Raw genomic sequence first — 13814 nt, 5'->3', positions numbered from 1 at the left:
CTTTCGCTAAAAGCTTCCGGGTTCATCCTTCTGAGAAGACAAGGCTCAAGTCTCTTGGTGGTTTCATTTCTTGCTCTGATTGGTGAAAACCAAACCAAACCAAAACAAAAAAACTCTCAAGCCCGGACCCTAAGTATGCTATTGTCTGGGTCCTCACTTGGTCTTTCAGATGAGAATCTACTAAAATGCTAGAAAAAGAGTTTTCATTGTTATGACAATTTCCCATGTCTACAGCTTCCTGTCACTTCCTGTCTCACTCCAGATCACATTTGGATTTCAGGAACTTAGTGAGATTTTTATCAGAGTTATTTCTAGTTTATAGCATACAGGCCCTAGGAAGAGAGCGGTCATTTATACTCACCCAAGCAAGATGTTCTTTCTTTCTCTCAGCTACTTAGGCCACCTCCCAGCTCCAGCCTCTTGCTTGTCTTTTCTTAGAACATTCACTTTAAAATGTTTTAAAGTATACATTCTTTTTGTGTCTTATCATAAATCTGTTGGAAAGTCCGATGCCATTTACAAACTAGGAATATCCTTCTCTAAGCCCTGGGACTTGTACACATTAAACATAATCACTGAAGGAGAAAGTGCCTCTGTCTTCCAGAACTTCCCTACATAAAAATCGTTGTCAGGAAATACCTTACTATGCGGGACCAAAATCTCTCTCACTCTGTATATATATAGTGTATATATACACCCATATATATCATATATACATGAATATCTAGGGATATAACTGACATCAGAATTTTCAAATTGACTTTTAAAAGTAGATTGTTAGAATTGTTAGAAAAACAAACCAAAACTATATATGGATAGAAAGAGAGAGAGAGAGAGAGAGAGAGAGAGAGAGAGAGAGAGAGAGAGAGAGATGGGGAGGGAGAGGGAGAGGGAGAGAGAACCAATGGCAAATACCAATGGCCCATAGGTCCTTCCATGTGTTAGGGTAGCTCGCACTGGCACTTTAAAGCAGCCTTGCCTTTTGTCTCATGTAAGCAAAGTTCTGCCTTCCTCTTCTGTTGCAATTCTCACCTTTAACAATCTTTTTTAAAGAATCTGTCCTTAGATTCGTAGAGTGGAAGATTGCTGTGCAGCATCTACTCTCTGATGTATCAAATAAAAGCTTGTTTGCTGTGGCTTGAAGATGTAAGGGCTGAGGAAATGCAGATCATCATAAATTGGTACCACAGGTAAGGCACATCTTCCTACTTTCGATTACTCTGTGTATTCATTTCTAATTTTATGTGAGCTCTGCAGGAATGCAGGGCGTTCAAATACTAGGGAAACACCATATAAATACATATGTCTAAGTAAGCTAGTGATGTGTCTTCATTTACCAAAGAACCAGTAGAGTCAAAAGAGCTCAAATCACTAAAACAACGTATTAAGGATATTTTCTAAGCTGTATTTTAGGAAATTTATTAATAAACTATTTTCATTGTCTGAGGATGAGATTGTCTTGGCATTTCTACCAGAAAAACAAAACAAAACAAAGCAAGCAAGCAAACAAACTAACGAAAATCCACAGAAATGTAGACATGGTACCTGGAAAGAGGTGAATTTTGAGAAAAGAAAAGTACAAATGTAAGCCGGTTAACCCCAGGTTTCTTCACAAAGTATTTACTGAGACCCACAATCAGGCAGAGAAAGACAACTAGATTCTGAAATGTGAAAGAAAATTAAATTGAAGGAGATTTATGCATACACAAAACCTTAAACACCAGAGAATAAAACTAAATATTTAAAATTAGAATTGTGCAGTCACAGCACAAGGAGAGAATGAATAACTGCTGTATTACTAGGGTTCCAGAAGTGAAAAAAATAAATAAATAAAGGAATGAACTATGGCACCTAGTTTGAAACTCTTATCAAAGACTGAAAGCCTGACGAAGTCTATGCTAAAAGGATCAAGAGTAGGTGTTTAAAAGAGCACAGGTTTACTATCTTGGAAACATAGCCTAATAAGATGACTGGTGCTCAGATGAGAAGGTCAGATACTCAGGCACGGTGGCTCTTGGGAAACAGAGGGAGAAGAAGGCTGCCATGTATCCAGCCTAGACCACAGAATGAGACCTTTCACAACCTTTCTGGCCCTAGTACTAATTTCATCATGATATCCAGGAAAATAAATTATAAAGACAATAAAGTGACAACAGAATTTTCAAGTTGATTTTTAAAAGCAAACTATTTTATTTCCAGAATTGTTAGTAAGGCAACAAAACAGAACCAACTACCACCGACAAACAAACAAACAAACAAACAAACCAAATACCTTATTTTAGTGTCTTGACACAAAAAGTACGAAATGAGAGAGAGAGGGAAAAAAAAAAAAAAAAAGAACAGTTTAGATTTGGGTGGGTGGAGAGGTGGGGGAGGATCTGGGAGGAGTAGGGGAAGGAGAAATTGTCCTAGAATATATTGCATGAAAAAATATTTTTGATTAAAACAAAAAAAATTTAAAATGTACAAAATGTATATGTTAAAGTTTACAATTTGGTAATGTTTTTGACTTGTGTCTGTATATCCATGAATTAATCAATACAGTCCCATTAGTGGACATACCTACCACTTCAGACTCCCCCATTATCACTTACCTAAGTCCTTGTCCCCCATTATTAGGGAACCCTTGATCTGCTAGGTAACTGCATGTAAATTACAAACAAAAAACTTTATATAAATGGACTCCCAAATAATAGATATTCTTTTCTAATTTTATTCTCTGCCTTGGACGCTGGTATTCATCTTTCCTGGCCATCATATCTGATGTATCTACACTTCTTCTAATAGATCTTTGTGTGAAAATGCATTTTATTGTGTTTGAGTAAATACCTTGATGGATCATGGCCAGGGTGTACGGAAGGTGTTTAATCTTTCAAGAAGCTAATGGTTTTCTGTTATTATTGAATCATACCACATTTAGCGTTTGGAATGGCCGGTCTTTTCAGTTTAGCTAATCTGACAATGCTGTACTCTAAAGCCAAATTTTATAAGGGTAAAATTCTATACCTTCTGTCATATTAATAATTGTATTTTTGTGGCTTGCAAATCTAAGTCATAAGGCAGAGATTATGTCTTTCTCAAATCATTTTACTCACGTGCTGCCTTCTTTTATTTCTTGACACTTTCCATTTCTTACTCAACATTTTCAGTTTTTCATTGTTTCTCACTTTCAATAATCGCTTATCTGCACATGTTAATGATGGCGTCTTTAAAGTCCATGTCCATCAATTCTTTCATTCCTGTAATCCTATGTGAGTGGCTAACAAGATTTTCTTTTTTCTCAGTAGAATGAGTGATGTTTTCAAGAAACCTTGTCGCTTGTTTTACATAAACATCTATTCCAGTTCTTTTCTGGAAGGGCCTGGAAAGGTACAGCTTCCTCATAACTGCCATGTGGAGGAATAAGTCCAGGCTCTGTGCTCCACCAAGCCTCCTCCTCCTCCTTCCCTGTGAGTCAGAGTGAGTACCTCACTCCTGGGATGTGGCAGAAAACAGCTGCTCCTCTCCATCTCCGCTGACACCCCATGTGTGAAGATGCTCTTTACTGCTTATCTCTGATAAAATGTGGCCCTGGGGAGCTTCTTGGTCAATTCCCATGAACTGGCAGTGGAGGGATGACTTGCATCAGGGTACTTGAGTAGTATTTTCTTGGAGATGCATTGCTCTTCCTTTTCTGAGTTGTTTGGCTAGAGGAGAGGCTCTTGTTCAAAAGAGCTCCGTTTTTCAAGTCTGACCATTCATTTATTTAGTTATGTATCTATCTATCTATCTATCTATCTATCTATCTATCTATCTATCTATTGTCTAAAGAGAAAGGGCTTCTTCTTTTTTGGAGAGAAAAGGTTTCATGTAATCTGTTTCTAAGCATTTGAATGTTTGTGTTGGCAAGATCTGGGATATAGCACCATATAGATAAACTTGGGAAACATTCCAGCACATAATTCTTGGGGTTATAGGGGTAGAAGGCAATTTCCCTAAAGTTTTCACTTTTCTTTTCTTTTTTTTTTTTTTAAGTTTTCACTTTTCAATATGCCCCATTGCTTGTATTTTTTTTTGTTTTGTTTGTTTTTTTATACAACATACAGCATAGATGCTTGTGCAAAATAAGAGGAATAGAGGAAAACTGTTTGCTCATTTGTTCCAAAAGCAGAAATCCTGGGGTAGAATTTGAAAAGAAAATAAACGAGAGATGAATGTGCAGTTCTGGGATTTTATATTTAACCATGCTGGTTTCCAATGTGTTACAGCAAATGTCATTATTCTCAATGGAATTAGAATTATTGTATTGTCTTCTCCATGACTTTAGTTTCAAAGGCTTTTGAAGTCTTTACAGCTCTATGACATAACTGTTTCTTCTCTTTTTTTCTTGAGCACATGGCTCAGTCTCAGACGGCCTACTATAAGGAACTCCTTCCTGCTTTTTTTCTCCACTTGACGATTTTATCACATTCCAAATATTGTAAATTTTACAGGTTGGATGCTAGAAAATTTCATATTCCACTAGGTATTCATGACTTTTCTTCTTGAGCCAGCATCCTCACGTTGCTTTCAGATCTGTGATCTTTCAGTTCTATGATGCATTAGAACAGCATTTGGTACAGGTTTCACTTTCCCTTTTCCTAGAGAGATTTCTTCCAAGCACCCCACCTCATCACGTGATTAATGATGGCTACATTATCAAGCTGAACAGCCATGTTTTGACTTCTGGTTTTCTAGAGACCGGTTTCTTTGATTCGTTCTGTATCCTTGGATAAACATATACATGTGTGCATGAGGAAACCATTAACTCCTTGAGGGAGACTTGCTGCACATCTGAAGTGTTTTGTCTCTTCAACCCTTCTTATCACTCCACAAACAAGTATCACTATAGACTGTTGATAGAGGAATATAGTAAATTTTGTGTATTATTTTGATGGCTTTTTAGTCTAAAGCCATCTTAAAATTCTTTTGAAGTTTTAAAACTTTTGTTTTTAAAAATTGTGGCTACTTCAAAATGCATTTGCTCAGGCATTGGTAAGACCAATATATTAAATCAACAAAATGTTGCTTAGAAGAATTCCTGAAAGCCTAAATATCATCTTAAGCCCCCAACCAGACACAATATGAATATGATTATTTCAAAATGTGTTAATCAATCAAACAAAACTAATAATAAACATTATTGTTAAGTCAATACCATGAGGCTTATTTTAATTTTTTCATTAAAATGATAGTTTAATTCCGTTGTGCATATGTCATAAAAGGAAGCATTAATTCGATATTTTGACCTAGGAAGCTTATCTTTTACAATGTACATAAGGATAACTAGAAAAATAATACTGAATATGTAAAAATATAAGAATTTCTTGCTGAATTATGCTTTACAAGTTATATATTGAACATATATTCCACTATGACTTGAAAAGCATCAATTGAATATAATTCTCTCTCCAAAGCATTGTATTCTTTGGCTTCAGGAGTGATTAAGATTTCTTCCTTTAGACGATGACACTGTATTTCCAAAGGTTGTCAATGTAAGGAAAATATAAGGGAATATCTTCCATCATCTTCTGATGGTTCTTGATGATATTGATTCCTCGTGGGTACACTGTGTTGTGTAGTAATAAAAGAAATGATGTGCTGTCACTGACATCTATAACTCACTCTTCTTACATAGTGGAAACACTTCGCCACTGAAAAGCACCATCCCATTCCTCTACCTTATTCTTCAGACCCAAGGCCACACCTATCCTATTCTTCTTTCTATTAATCTACCTATTTCTTCAATTCATAATCATGCAATATGTTTCCTTTTATGACTGAATAACGTCACATAGCATACCATTTCTGAGAGCTATTCATATGAACACACAAGCGGACATTTATTTTATAGGAATGAACAATATTAGATTGCATTATAGATCACATATTTTCATCCATCTTAGTATTCACAGACATTGACATTATTTCCATCACATAGCTCTTGTGACTCATGTGACAGTCATCCTAGGGGTACATAAGTCTCTTTGTGATATGTAAAACAACTACAGAAAGAATAACAAAGGTGGAAGTATCAGCAGATGTTGAGATATATTATAAGGGTGTGGTGCTTTAAAAACATGGTGTTAAGAGGTCTGGAAAGATGGCTCAGCAATTAAGGGCACTAGCTATTCTTCCAGAGGTTCTGAGTTCAATCCTAGCAACTACATAGTGGCTCCTAACCATGTACAATGAGATCTAGTGCCCTCTTCTGGTGTACAGGCATACATGCAGGCAGAATACTGTATATGTAATAAACAAATACATCTTTAAAAATACTGTATTGGAAAAATGATAGGTAGATAGACAAACAGAATATATAGTTAATTGGCCTTTGATACATGTGTCAAAAACACAAACTGGAGAAACAGTAGTTTTGGGTAATCTATCTATACATGGAAGACTGAGACTGATTTTTTTTCATATACCATATATAAAATCAATTCAAAATATGTAAATAATTTAAACATAAGTTCTTCAATTCATAAAAAAGTAATTTCAAAACTGTTAATGAGTTTTTAGCATGTAGATTTGTTAATAATGTACAAATATGACACCAAAATAATAAATAATAAAAAAATATTAGAAAAAATTGGAACTTTATTAAGATTAAGAAGCTTTTACACAGTAGAAATAACAAAAAAGCCCATACAAAATGGAAAGAACTATATTTAAGAGAAAGTTAATATCTAAATATATACATAAGTCTCACAATTCAGTGTGACATAAAAGCCAAGTAATTTTATTAACAATGGGAATACACTTGAGTATACATCTTTTGATAAAAATGGTATGAACCAAAAAAGCAAATGAAAATGTGCTGACAATCACTAATCATTAGGCAAATGAATATAAAAGTCTCAATAAAATACCAAATGTATTAAGATGGCCTCTACCAAGAAAATAGAAAGTGAAGGGTTGGGAAGGAAGTGGAAAGCTAGAATCCGTGCAACTTGTTGGGGGAAAGTGTGAAAGTACAGCCACTGCAGAGAACATAGCACGGTTCTTACTCAAAATAAATTAAGTCTATATGTCTGAAAATTTCCATTTCTGGAGCAAGGAGGTAAGCAAAGCAGGAATGAAAAGGGAGTAAAAGAGAAAGAATTAATGTGAACGGAAATGAAGAAAAATACAGAAGGCAGAAGAAACTGGATAAGCTGATTTTAAATGAGTATAGGAAGCGAAGGAGCTCAGACAGTCCCTGCAATCGCAGACATCATCTAGAGCCTTGCAGGATGCTAACCTCCAGGCCTAGCCAGAGCGACTATGTAGATCAGGGTAACTAAGATGAGGAGACTCACCCTAAGTGTGGGCTGGGGTCCTGGATTTAATACAGAGGAGAAAGCAAGCTGAGCCCAGAATTGTTCCCTTTGCTTACTGAGTGATATGAGGTGACCCACTGCCTCCTCCTGCTTGGCTGGCTAAACTTTGATGAAGGCTTTTTGGCACATTAACAAGTAACTTAATCAGTTACTAAGATTTTGAGAGAAAAACAGATGTCTTCAGTTGACAAACCTATCATTGTTGAATTCTAGCATTTACTTCAAAGTTACAGGAATCAAAGAAGACATATCAAATGTAAATGTCAGCAAAATAGAATATGAGGCCCAAAATCATTACCTGTATTAATAGATTTTCTTTTAAACATAAACTAATCAACAAGAAAAGAAAATATCTTTGAACAAATTATATATCTATATAAAAACTAACCAATGTGACTATCTCACAAAAAACTCAAAATAACTTAATATAAATCATGTCTAAGAGTAAGAAGAAAATACAGAATAACTTTAAGTGACAAGAAAGAAATTATCAACAAAGTCAACTTAAGAAAAAATATAAAATCAAACTTAAAAATAACAAGTCTTCATTAAAATGAAAATCTACTTTCAAAATAGCTATTATTTAGAACATAAAAATGCAAGCCACAATCTGGGAAAATGATTGTGTGTATGTGTGTGTATTATTACATATACATATGCTTTGTACTCACATGAATTCTTATAATTTATTAGTATAAAAACCAACAAAACATAAGCAAAGCTTTCTTGATAGAAGATACATAAACTTCTAACATAAAGCCATCAAAATACACTCAAAAGTATCTATGTTCATCTGACATACTTGAATTAAACCTAGAATGAGTTAGTACTGAACACAAATAAAAATGGCTAAAATTAAATATTTAAAACACCAACTGTTAAAATGAATATGTAACAACTAGAAGTTTTGTGTAGTCATAGCTGAGTTATAAATAACATCTGAATTTGCGGGAAGCATTTAGCAGCTATGTGTGCATTTACCACAGCACCCTGTAATTCATTGCTATATAGCGGCTCCCAAAGAAATTAAAATGTGTAACTACAAAAGAATCTCAACTTGTGAAAGAATTTTGCTTTAACTTTGTCTATAATTGGCAAATGTTTCATTCTCAATAGCTAAGTGTTCATTAACATATGAATACATCCTGGATAGCCATAAACAGGATCATTTTTTGAAACAAAGGCAATAAAGTACAGAAACTATATCAATTTAATGAGTCATGAGTCAATAAAAATTTATATTCAGGGAAAGTAGCCACACTCCAAACAGTTCATATTATTTGGTAGATTTTTGTGAAATTCTAGACAAAGCAAAATTAGTGTATAACAAATTGAAGGAAATCAGCTGTTGCCTGAAGCATGGGTGGAGAAATGACCAGCAAAGGACCCAGGGAAGCACTCCAGGGTGTTGTAAATTTTGATTGCATTGATGGTTATATGAGTAAACATTTGCACCAAAATCTATCTAACTATGAACTTAAAATTAGATCCTTTTATATGTAAATCACACCACAGTAAAGTCATTTAAAATTTATTCCATTCCTTGCGGTTGGTTTTCAGTCAACTTGAGCCAAACCTAGAATTATTTGGGAAGAAGTACCTCAATTGAGAAAATCTCTCCATCAGGTTGTCAGTAGGCACACCTGTGGAGATTTTCTTGACTAGTGATTAATGTGCGAGGGTCCAGCTCAGTGAGGGTGGTGCTAGCTCGGGGTAGGTAGTCCTTGATGGTATAAGACAACAGTCTGAGCAAGCCATGAGAAGCAATCCAATTATCAATGGTCTTCCATGGCTTACGTTTCGTTCTTCCCTCAAGGTCTCTATGTTGATGCACTCTGATAATAGAGAATTGTGATTAGAAATAAAGCCTTTCTTCCCAAAGTTACTTTTATTCACAGTGTTTTATCAGAACAACAGAAGCTCTAATGACACCATGGTTTTCTTCATTATGCAATGAAGTCATTAGCCAGAGTCATGATCACTGGGTCCTCATTACGTGGCCATAATAGTGAGGACAATCCAGCCCACAGTAGAAGTTGAACTCAATGGGCAGATTAATGAGCAGAGCCAGACAGCACAAAGAGGATTCTACAGTGAAGAAATCTGAGAGGATAAGAGTAAGTTTGTTAGTCAGTACCACATGAATCTCTTAGAAAAACCAAACAAACCGCAAAAACGTATCCCCATGCCAGTCAGATCAACCCTTGTTCTAAACTCAAGAAGTTCACTAGATATGACTTTTGGAAGGAAGATATAAATTATTAGTAAGCTAAAGTATGCTAAATTGTGTCAGATGCAACTTAAATAAGTGTGCATGACCTCTCATTTAAAATAGTTCTCCCAGTTGTCCTGCTGTGGTTTGCATTTCATTGATCTATATTAACAGAACGCAGAATACAGGATACATTTTTTTGGCATTTCTATTGTAGTTTTATTATATTATAGTCATTGCTGAGCTACAAAGAATAATTCAATGAAAGTTTCCCATAAGGAACTGTAAATATAATTTGAAAACAGACATGCATAAAAATAATTCTGAGGCAGGTACAAAGAAATGGTAATAAAGAAATATTCCATGAGGTACCACAGTAGTGATGCAGATGAAACCTTCACATCACTCTGAACAGGCACACTCAGTAAGCAACTGATGTTAAAAAGATACCATCAATCTAAGCTTTTATAAAACCATAAAAGATAAAGCATAGTGTTTTTTCATCACCTGCAGATATCTGCTGTTCCAGAGGCTTGAACAGTATGTGAAATTATCTGCATCATCCAGCTGAAAATTAATATCGAAACAAAGGGCAAGAACTCAAGGAACCACCTTCAGATGAAAGCATCGGAGGGTAATTTAGTTATATCATATTTTATTTAAATGAAATAGTGTAACTCATCCCAATGGGTTTGGCCTTAAAATTCTTGTAAGGTCTGCTGCTAAATAACCCCAAATTGCCATACCTTTAATTAAATGCTCTGTGGATGCTCTTAAAGGGTTGGATTTGAATACAAGGTTTACCAATATTCAAAACCTTGGGGAAGGAGACCTGTGTGCCCCATTTAGGGCTGAGCACCCACAGTCACTTATTCTCGCGTGTTAGGAGTCGCTGCATTAACTGTTGCCTACCTCAAAAAAGAGCTTTTTGACCCAGAGAGGAGGCCAAATATCCCTCTATGCTTCCCTTCGTGCACTGACTTCACCAATATGGATCTCATTTGTTGCCAAGAGAAACTTCCCTGATTAAGACATGACGACAAACATTTGCATTTAGACGGAGCTCGGACTTTGACAGGTTAGCTAACCAACGATAGTAAGATCTTCCCATGATCTAAGACCTCCTTACCTGCATTTTTTTTTACTATTTATAAACTTTGTATTTTCTTTTTTTTAATTATTTTTTTATTAATTTATTCTTGTTACATCTCAATGTTTATCCCATCCCTTGTATCCTCCCATTCTTCCCTCCCTCCCATTTTCCCCTTATTCCCCTCCCCTATGACTGTTCCTGAGGGGGATTACCTCCTCCTGTATATGCTCATAGGGTATCAAGTCTCTTCTTAATAACCTGCTGTCCTTCCTCTGAGTGCCGCCAGGTCTCCCCCTCCAGGGAACATGGTCAAATGTGAGGCACCAGAGAACGTGAGAAAGTCATATCCCACTCTCCACTCAACTGTGAAGAATGTTCTGACCGTTGGCTAGATCTGGGATGTACACTATCAGGCATGGATTCTTTAATGTATAGGGTACCTCAAGACACTTGGCTGCTCCCTAGACGGTCATGCCACTATTGTACCAGTAGGGACATCTTGCCTTGCAGGCTGGCGTTGTAGTTCATAGGGCTATCAGCTCTATAATTATGGCTGTTGAATCTTTCTTCTCCAGAAGCTTGCGTTGTGCTTTATGGTATAAAAGCTGATCAGCAGGGAAGGAGCTTCCACCTCAGTCCCAGTTGATTTCTCTGTATCTTTCAGGCAAGGTGTCTGGTGTCTTCAGCAATAGTGCACCATTTACTTTTAGTAAGCAGCCAAGAATAACAGCAAGAGCCTACATTGTCTTGGAGATCTGTGGCACCTATCCAACAAGTGGCACTGGGAATTTGGTTTAATAACTTTTAGCTTTTGGGTTCAGCACCATTGAACCATGCAGGATATCACAATTCTGGAGCTTAGATTTTTTTTTTTTTTTTTTTTTTTTTTGTGGCTCTCAAAGATCCCATAGAGCTTGCATCCTTCATTGGGTTAAGTATCTCTCTGTTCACCCTCACCTCCCCATCTCCTGAACCTACCCATGATTGATGCCTGCCCAGCACACACTCTATTTTTATATCATTCCTGTTCTGCCATGGCCTCTCTACTGAGCCATCTCCTACCCCAGTGAGTGCTTAGCTTCCTGGCTTTTATAGCTATTATAGGTTAAATACATAAATACTAAGATTTGAAGGTAGGATTCGAATATGAGAAAACATATTTTTGTGTTTCAGGGCTTGGGTTATCTCACATAGTGTATAGTGTAATTTTAAAACATCTGTTCTTTTAACTGAAGTTTTTCATTCCTTATTTTTTTTTTTTAACAGCTGAAACCTCCGTTGTATACTGTTCTTTCTTTTCTTTTTTGGTTTGCTGGGGCAGGGTTTCTTTGTGTACAGCCCTGGCTGTCTTGGAACTCACTTTGTAGACCAGGCTAGCTTTGAACTCACAGAGATCCACCTGCCTTAGTTTCTCAAGTCCTGGAATTAAAGGCACATACCACGATGCCCAGCCAGGTATCACATTTTTAACTGCCTATTTATCTGTTGATGGACATCTAGGCCCATCCCATTCCTGACTATTGTGAAGTATCTCTATAGTAGGGTACAGAATCCTTTGGTTATGTTCCAAGGAGTAGTATATCTGGATCATGTTGGTTTTCTATTTCTTTCTTCCTTGGGAACTACTGCACTGATGTTTATACTACCATAAACAGGGAATAAGGTTTCCTCTGTCTCTCCACATGCTTGCTAGCATTTGTTGTCATTATGTGTATACACACACAATACCGTTCTGACTGGGGTTTTGTAAAATCTAACAGTTTTTAATTCTCATTTCCCTGAAGAAGGGTAATGTTGAACACTTTAAAACAGTGATTAGTAACGCTTGGAGTATATCAGAGCCTGACACAGGGTGAGATGCAGAAACATCATAGAGAACAAGCAGAAACAATGCGGGGGCTAGAGGATGGGGAGGAATGCTATGGAACTGGCTTTCTGTGTGTGGCATGGCTTTTACACTAAGCTTATCTTAGTTTCACTGGGAACATTAGAGGAAACACAGTTCACTTTCAACTATAATAATTGTTCATCTTCATGGACTTCAGATTAGACTCTACTTAATATGAACTCTCCATTTCATTTGTTAAAAGCACATTTGTTGATATAGAGTTTACACATTGTGCAGTTGAATCTGTTAGATTATGGGATCCAATAATCCTGAGTATGATCAAAAAGTCATGCAACGACCACCACAGTCCACCCTAGAACATTCTGTTACAGGAAAAAGAAGCTCATGCTCCTTAGTTCCCATTGTTAGCTTCTCTCTCACTGGCCAACCTGTACTCTGGTGCCCCCCAGGCAGTGACTTCTCTGTCTTATACATATTTCCACTCTCTGTATTCCTGTCAGCCAGTTATCCCAATTTTTAAGGCTTCACTTCACTCAGTCCTTCTGAATGGCATACGTGATTTCCTAAGAAGAATGGGAAAATCTCCCTTTGAATGTCTTTACCTTTTCCTAGTCCCCTGGGTTCTTGAATGAATCACCCACTGAAAACATCAATTTAAGGAATCACACCCCACTTTACTGGATTTCAAATTCTTTCACTCAAAGATACATGCCAGAGGAAACTGTTATCTTAATGTATTGGATAACTGAACCCAGTTTTAAAAAAAAGTTAAGGTAACAATAAAAAGACTCGTTATAAAAACTAAGATCTACATAAAAACAATTCAATGTAATTTTTTTGCAATTGTAATTTCATTTGAAAGGAAATTTTGGCTCTCGTATGCAGGGCCAAGAGGTAAAATTCTGTCTTGGCATTCCCAAACAATTCTTTCCTAATTCATGATTTTGTTTAAAAGATACAGAAATTTGAAGAAAGAAATCCACAAAGAAGGGGAAAATACAACATGGGAAGGAGAGCAGTACTGGCTTCACAGAGGCAGCTGAGCACATCAAGGCAGTTTAGAACGCCAGTGCGGTGTGGATACAAGTGCAGCCCTGAGCACGCATGCTCTGTTCTTACCTAGTTATATAATTCAAGCAATATGTGAACTTAATAACATTAACCCTCAGTTTGAAATATTTGGGCAAGCTCACTTCTATTGTTCCACTAAGAAGATGAGAGCACTTCACGACAAGCGTTGTCCTGGAGGACATCACTCGTCCTTCAAGGGGAATGATCTGAGGAACATAGTTCTGCAACAGCCCCCATTTCACCACAGAA

The sequence above is a fragment of the Acomys russatus genome, chromosome 8 (genome assembly GCF_903995435.1).
Source record: "Acomys russatus chromosome 8, mAcoRus1.1, whole genome shotgun sequence".
Taxonomy (NCBI): Eukaryota; Metazoa; Chordata; class Mammalia; order Rodentia; family Muridae; genus Acomys; species Acomys russatus.
The sequence above is the reverse complement of the archived record's forward strand: the minus strand, read 5'-3'. Positions refer to the sequence as shown.